The sequence below is a fragment of the Temnothorax curvispinosus genome, unplaced genomic scaffold (assembly GCF_003070985.1).
Source record: "Temnothorax curvispinosus isolate PA1 unplaced genomic scaffold, ASM307098v1 QBEX01000748.1, whole genome shotgun sequence".
NCBI lineage: Eukaryota > Metazoa > Arthropoda > Insecta > Hymenoptera > Formicidae > Temnothorax > Temnothorax curvispinosus.
The window spans coordinates 20,639-29,277 of record NW_020210528.1 but is presented as its reverse complement, the minus strand read 5'-3'; positions in this window follow the sequence as shown (position 1 = coordinate 29,277).

The window sequence follows — 8,639 nt, the reverse complement described above, 5'->3', positions numbered from 1 at the left end:
CACACTCACACTCACACTCACACTCACACTCACACTCACACTCACACACTCACACTCACACTCACACTCACACTCACACTCACACGCACACACATTACAAAAGAGTCACGGTGCGGTCTTGCTTCGCGTGCACTTGGCGCGAGACACCACCGTGTCTCTTGATATGGATCTTTGATCGCGTATAAAGCTAGGTCTAATTAACTAAATTTTAAAGAATTATATATGAAATAGGGGTAGAAAAGAAGATAAAAATGTTTTTTTTTTTTTTTAGTTTTCTATGTCAACCCAGGAAAAAAGAATTAGATCTACCGAGATATGACCAAATCTGGCTCATCAGATCTGGCTAGATCTGTAACTCTAATTCTTTTTTCCCGGGACAATTTGCAAATTGTCTCTATCTGGCCAGATCTGAACAGATATAATTTGATCTGCCAAGATATAATTATTTACCGAATATATTCAGATCTGCTCAGATATAATTAAAAATCATGAAGGGATGTAAAATACTATAAAACCATAAATATATCGATTTAATTCAAAATTGTATGCCACTTCATTATAAGCTCCGATATTATGGGCTTTGATACAACTGATTAAGTTGTACCGTACACTTGATTTATATACCATTCTTATACCATCGTTTGTTATATTTTAAATATGAGAAACGGATCGCATTGAATGCCATCTATCAGATGATCCAACATTTGCACAGGGTATAACAAAAAGGTAGGAACACTGGTGTTTGAAATGCACATTACTATCGGTAAGTGAGAGAGAGAGCTTCAGCCATCTAATTTCGGAAAAGAGGTACTAAACGGTTCTATGAACACACACGAGAGGGCGGGTCATGCCTGCTTTGTCACTATAGCTAGAGCTTGTGACCTGGTAACCGCACCGATTCTTGACCCACGCGTGCATTACGTGATGGAGGGAAAAGGATGGGGAAGCACAGGCGCGAGCGTGCAGTCCGGCGATCCGGACATTCGAGTACTTTCGTTTGTTGCGTAAGCATCTTTTGCGAATCACGTCTTGAGCCTTCCGCCATTAGAATTTTCTAGAAGCGAGAGAAGTTGTCGATACGAGTGCATTATAAGTAATAGATACGCGGTTATTTAAGTATAAGAAATCGTATCACCATTTCTACACCAATCAGAGAGGACGTCGAAGGAAGGTGCCTACGAACATTTATATTGTTTCTCGCCATTTCTGCAAAAACTTGACGACCGAGCAATTTAATATGTTTACGTGCGTTATATTGATTCTTGTGGAATTACATGGCATAATAACTTGATTATTCAGAAAAGGTTTCTATTGGAAAATCTCCTAAGAAGATACTGTTACGTCCAATCCCGGGATTAGGATAAAAAAATCTGGGAAGCAAAGGAAAGGCTAACCACAGGGGTCGGTTTAAGGAAAGACGCAACTAGATGCTTAAAAATATTGCTCGCAGGTACACGCTCTGGAGCGCGTGGCGCGAGCCGAACGCACTGTTGTGTCTCTTTTTGGGAGAGGCACCGGGTTCTTTCGGTCCACAGGGAAGGCGGAAATAGGGATTATAACACACGACACTTTTAAATAAATAGACCCTTTAATCAACTTTGGTTTACAATTATTCCGTATGAGACCCGTTCGTCGCTGCCCGACTCCGATTGCCTGGGTGTCCTCTCTTCTCGTTCCTTTTTGTTCGGTCGTCCGTCCTTCGGATTCGCTGAGTTGCTCGATCGGATGTAGGCCGATCGTGCAACTCATTGCTTTCATTTTTCATTGTCTTTTGGTCTTGATTTACAATAACATCTTTTCTTTAAACAAGTGTTTCTTAATCTATTTCGTAATACTAATTGGGGCCGCAACATCCTTCCCTCTTTGAGAGAAGGAAATTACGGTCTGTAGTTTTTGTTATAAGGTTTCGTTGCTTATCCTACTCCTATTTTTATTAGAGTGGTTTTTTTCTTTATTATTTTCTGCTGTTACATTTTTCTTATCTTCTAATATAGCATCGCTGGGTCGCCCTGTATGTGCGGTCGGGCGCTTGCTCGTTTCTTGTTTCTTTTTATTACATAAAGGGTATTCAAATAAGTTAGAGTTTAACGGTTTGACAGGTTATGTCGGGTTAAAGTCGAGTAAAAAGTTAATTTTTAAACTTTTAACCCAAAGATTAATGTGATAGGTTAATGAGTCACTTATGTATTTTGCATAACCTTAAAGAGTAGCGCGCCCAAAGTTAATTAATTAACTTTTTACTCGACTTTAACCCGACATAACCTGTCAAACCATTAAACTTTAACTTATTTGAATACCCCTATTGATACTTTCATTTCTATTACGCTTAATATAGTTATTAACGTAAGGGTCGATCCTATGGGATATATGACATAGGGATTTTTTATTAGGGTGTCTTGGGATTTATCCAACTCTTTATTTATGTCGCTTATGTCTAGACTTAATTCCATTAATTTGTTCGGATTTCTAATTACGAGTTCTAATCTAATTTCTTTTTTTGCTTGTTTGTTAGTATTTTTATTTTTGTTTGTTAGCGTTAGGTTAAAATCTGCTAAGTGCATTTCTATTTGTTCCATAGTCGTTTGTCTTTTTGTTTTTATAATAATGTCGGGTGTGGTTAGTTTACAATTTTTGTTTATACTTAGTTCCCCTGTTCTTTCTATTTCTATTTTTTGTTCTGCCTGGTCATTACATTGAATCGTTAGTTTTTGTTTTTTCGGCGTTGAGAATAGCCACGTTTGTGGTTCGATTACTGTTATCCATAAGGTTACGTTTGACATTATTTGACGTTTTTCGCAGGTGTTCACATATCCTGGCATTTTTACATAAACTTGCACCTCGCATGGTGCGTCGGTTTTTATAAAGTATACCGGGTAGTTTCGGTTACATATGTTTTACTCCGTTTCGTTTACAATCGTTTAAATCGCGTTCCTCTAGCGTTATATAATTATGATTCTCTTTATCTATTGCTAATATGTTGTGAGTAGTTCTTAAAAATGTAAAAATATTTGCGTGGTTGTGGACAGGTAATGGTGTTCTTATTATTTCATACACGGGGTATGCTACCACGGGAAATTTGATTATCGTATAAATGTTTGGGTTATCGTAATACGCGTTAATTTCTACGTAACTTTGTATATCGTTCCAATTCTCTAGTCTAACTTTAAATGGGAAATGAGATCCTCGCGTCAATTGTGACGTCGCCTTTTTTAATTCTGTTATTATTTTTTCTATCGGTAATAAACGAGTGAGTATGACTTCTCGCGAATATGTGAGGTAATATATCGTGTCTTTCATGTCTTCTATTAGATCTTCTGTAATTGTAGTTATTAGTAATAACTGTTTGTCTATTGTTTCTCTTTTGGCGTACATGGCTGTTTCCTGCTGTATTCGTATCGTGACGTTCGTCAGTAGTTGTTTGTTATAATATAATGATTTTTCTAAGGCTTCTATGTGGCCTATTGTGGCATTTATCACCTTTAATTGATTCTTCGCGGTGTGCCGTAGAGTCTGTTGCTGATTTTGTATCAGTTCAAGCTGCTCCTGTATGTGTTTTGCGTCGTCGGCATCCATAGTGCCGAACAGCGTTTTGCTGATCGTGCCGATCGCATCTATTAAACCACGTTTATTATCATTTGTTTTATATATAGTCTGTAATCGCGTTAATAATTGCGTTAATTTTTCATTATCTTTTTCTATCGTCCCGAGAAAAAATAATTTTGACTAATTATATATGATCATACATTATTGTTTATATATGATCAGATCCGAAAATTGGCCAGGTCTGACCATGCATGCTTATACAAAATCATATAGACGGTCATATCTATTCATATTTGGCCATTAAAATATAAAAATATAAAATTTATTTTTCTCGTTAAAAATTATTTTATTGCCGAAAATATTTTTATGAGAAAACTTTATTATGTGCAAGCTTAATTAATTAAATTTATATTGTACTTGGAAAATGTTGGCGGGTGATAATTAGAGTTTGTTTCTATATAACGCGGTTTTATTCAGATTAATATATAGAATGATTACAACGATTATGATTACACGTGGTCAACCGTGCGACGCCAGAAAGAGAACTGAACTGAACTGAATCCATGAGTATCAGAAAATAGAATAGATAGGCGTCGGTAATGTCGCGACCAGTTAGTTCGAGTGGAGCCACTTCGTATCTCCAACAGAAAATTTGCTGACCACCGCTGGATTTGAACTTGGAACCCCTGGATCTTGAGTCAGTCACCTTACGTACTGTGCTACAACGTTAATTAATAAAGACGTTTTGTATTGTACTACATATGTTACACTTATTGCTAGCAGATGTACGGAAGGTGTCAGACATAGATACTGTATAGTTTTCTAACAATATAATTTAATTTTACAAAAATGTAACAAATAATTGGATTAAAAATTATATTTTTCCGTAGTCTTTTCCGTAGTAGTAGATTGTTTTGTGTGCCGCTGATTGATATTGGAACATGTGTTTTACCTGAGTTCATACACTCAGTTCGTTTTGGGATAGTAAAACAACTTATTAAATTGTGGTTTGATAAAAAAAATCCTTGGAATATTAAAAAAAAGAGTAAAGATATTGATAATTTTATCACAAGTATACGACCACTTCAATCATTTTGTCGATTATCAAGACCTTTAACATATTATCAATTTTATAATGCATCCGAAAATTACAATTTTTTATTTTATTCTCTTAGCTCTTATTGATCATTTGCCTAATGAATATTTTCAGCACTGGATGATGTTAGTTATAGCATTGTTTAATTTACTTCAAAATCAAATTACACAGTTTGATCTTAAACAATCAGATATTTTACTTAAATTATTTGTAAAACAATTTGAAAAACTGTACGGTGACAGAGAATTAACGTGTAATACTCATCAACTTATACATTTGACACTATGCGCCGAAAGATGGGGTCCATTCTGGGCGACGTCAGCTTTTTCTTCGAGAATTATAACGGATTTATTGCAAAATGTGTGCATGGTAATAAACACTTGGGTCAAGAAATTGTCAATAATCTAGTTATTGCTCAAGGAGTACTAATTTTGAAAAGTCCGTGCCATTGAACGGGAACGTAATGCTAATAATGTAATGTACAATGGAATATGAGATCAAAAAGCTATGAGCTCTTAGGTAAATACATAACAAATATAGAATTCAATAATATTGAACGTCATTTGCTTACATACGAAGGTTTTGATATATATATCCTATAGTCATACATGAATTCATATACAGTCAGGTATGAGTCAGGCTTGATTAGGTCTAATCATATATGAATCTGTACCTACTCATACGAATTAGAATATATTAGTCATATCAGCATAGAAATGGTCAGATCTAAATACGCACAATTATATAGAGTGTCCGAAAAATCGCCTACTCCACTTTGGGAGGTGATTCGAGACCCAAAAACAAGCAAAAAAGTTCATACAAACATAGGTCCAGAAATGAGCCGTTTCCGAGTTATAGCCACTTTTATGTTAAAAAATTGTAATTTAGAATCCGCTTGGCATCCCTCTTTCTTAATTATTTCTTATTAAAAATTTTTATTTTTAAATATTTTTAATTTTTTTAATTTTAATTTTTTTATTTTTTTTTTTAATTTTTTAATATTTGTAAATACGATTACATTATTTTTAAAAGAAATCAGTTGTTTTCACGGCTACTTGAAATCAGTTGTTTTCACGCCTATTCAAAATCAGTAAGTAAATCACGGCTTTTCAATAAGTTTCAAATTATTATTTAACAACACCTTACTTTTAGATTGTATCTAATCTTTCCGTATTCATCAATGGATCGTTTAAGTTTTAATGAATTAGCTGATATTTAAATATAAAAATTTTTAATTTAAGAAATAATTAAGAAAGAGAGATGTCAAGCGGATTCTAAATTACGATTTTTGAACATAAAAGTGGCTATAACTTAGAAACGGCTCATTTCCGGACCTATGTTTGTATGAACTTTTTTGCTTGTTTTTGGGTCCCGAATCACCGAAGTGGAGTAGGCGATTTTTCGGACACCCTGTATATGGATTATATCTAGTTATATATAAATTTACATATAGTCAGGTACGAGTTCATATTAGCCAGTCATGATTAAATAGAATCATACATAGATTTAAATATAGTCATATATGAATTCATATACAGTCTGGTATGAGTCAGGCTTGATTAGGTCTAATCATACATGAATCTGTACCTACTCATACGAATTAGAATATATTAGTCATATCAGCATGGGAATGGTCAGATCTAATCATATATGGATCCATATATAATCATACAAGGAGCAAGATGTAAATATACATGATCATAAATATACTCATATATATTCATTTATGATTCTATACATAATCATATACAATTATATATGATTAGTCAAAATTATTTTTTCTCGGGGTGTGGAGAATATTTTTGCACGTCTGCTGCGTGTCCGTTGCGAGTATCGTTTCGCATAATTTTTCGGTTTGCTGAAAAACCTTTTGAAGTTGGTGATATCGATGTCTTAGGGCTGCTACGTCGATTTTAATTGCTAGTTTCCATGTAGCTTCTACCTGTTGCAATTGTCCGGTTCTTTCAAAGTATATTCCCGGCTTCCTGCTGAATTGTCGTATCTCGTACGATGGTGCTGTTTCGGGTTTCGCTTTTTTCGCGAAGTGCTGGACGACGATCAGCGTCCTGTAAGATAAGGACTCATGTTACTTTTCTTCGAATTTTTTCTTGGCTTGGTTATGCCTTCTCCTGAATTTTTTTCTCGCGCGTTTAGTCGCTCTTGAGGCTTAGATCTCAACACATTATTTGTTTGCGCTAACTTATATAATTGCAAGATGAGGTGCATACGGTGTGACCTCTATTTTGTTCCGTCGACGTGCCACGCGTGCTGGCGCACGTATTGGCTACGCGCTGCTCGTGCGGGCGCCGTGAGTGTTGGTGCCGCGCCTAGTGCGCGAGTGGCGGCGAATTTGGGTTCGGGGCCGACGTCGCCCCCTCCCTCCTATGTGGAGGTGGCCTTAACACCCCCGGGCACATGGGTGCCCATCATGCCTTTGGAGGTCTCGGTGGATGTGGCCACCAGTCGACGTGTGGTGCGGATGGTTCGCCGTGCTTGATGTTCGGTAAGTACTTATTATTTTATTTTTCTTATTTTTTACTATCGCCTACTTTCTATTGCTTGTTTTCGTTTTTTTTGCGCTGCTTTTATTGTTCTATGAAAGGCTTTATCCTGTTTACGTGCACTCGCGTCGTTTTCCGTCCCTTTTTGATTGTGTAATTGACGTCTATATAGGACGAGATATATAGGACATCTGATGCGAGGAGAAAGATACGAACTCATGCGACTGATCATCTAAGGCAAGATTCAAGGGAAGAGATTCATCGGCAGGCGCCAAAATTCCTGGTTGAAAGATATCAGAAGATGGTTTGGCTGTACTTCAGTGGACATCTTTCGCATGGCCGTATCTAAGACTACGTATGTTGGCCATTTGGATCGCCAACCTTCGAAAGGAGACGGCGTCATAAGAAGAAGAAGAATTGACGTTTGAGTGTTTTTCAATTACTTCGTACGGTCCTATCTACGGGTATTCTAATTTTTTCGATCTCTCTCTACGCACCGTTTCATCGTGCAAGAGAACTTTGTCTCCGACTCGAAAATTGATTTTTTTCGTCTTCTTATCGTACGTCTCCTTGGCTTTAGATTTTTCATTTTGCAAATGTTTCTTTGCAACTCGTTGTGTCGCTCTTAATTTTTCTTTTAGCTCTTGCGCGTAATCATCATAAGTTGTGACGACAACGACGATGTCTTCATGGTCTCGCCGGCCGAAGGTCCCCCCTTGCACCCCCCCGTGGTTGAAAGCGTGGAACTCGCTTTACAACATAAAGTGCGCGATTGTACGGTGCGCAATTGTACGGTGCGCGATTGTACGGTGCGCGATTGTACATACGGTGCGCGATTGAACGGTGCGCGATTGAACGGTGCGCGATTGTACGGTGCGCAATTGTACGGTGCGCGATTGTACGGTGCGCAATTGTACGGTGCGCAAAAACCGTGTCCAATGCAACATATGTTTATTTATTTAAATAAGTTAATAATATGTGTTGTGTCCAAAAGCAACGGTGTCCAATTGTACTGTGCGCCAATGAAATGTGTCCAAACGAACTGTGCGCGATTGTACGGTGCGCGACTTTATGTGTCCAATAGTACTGTGTGCAATTGCAACGTGCGCAATTGTACTGTGCGCCAGTGAAGGCTTCTCCACCAGCACGGGTGACAACGGACCAAGGACGGCAATTTGAATCCGAGCTATTCAAAAAACTCACGAGGCTAACGGGTTCAGCACACCTTCGCACCACGGCGTACCATCCACAAGCTAACGGCATGATCGAAAGATTCCACCGGCAGTTGAAAACAGCCATTAAGAGTCACCAGACGGAAAAATGGGCAGAAATACTACCGGTAATCATGATGGGAATTAGAGCAGCATGGAAGGAAGACCTGCAGGCGACACCAGCTGAAATAGTCTTCGGAGAATCGATCCGATTAAGACTACCGATTACGGAAGATTTCACAGCACGATTAAATAAAATTATAAGAAACCTGCAGCCAAAACTAAAAA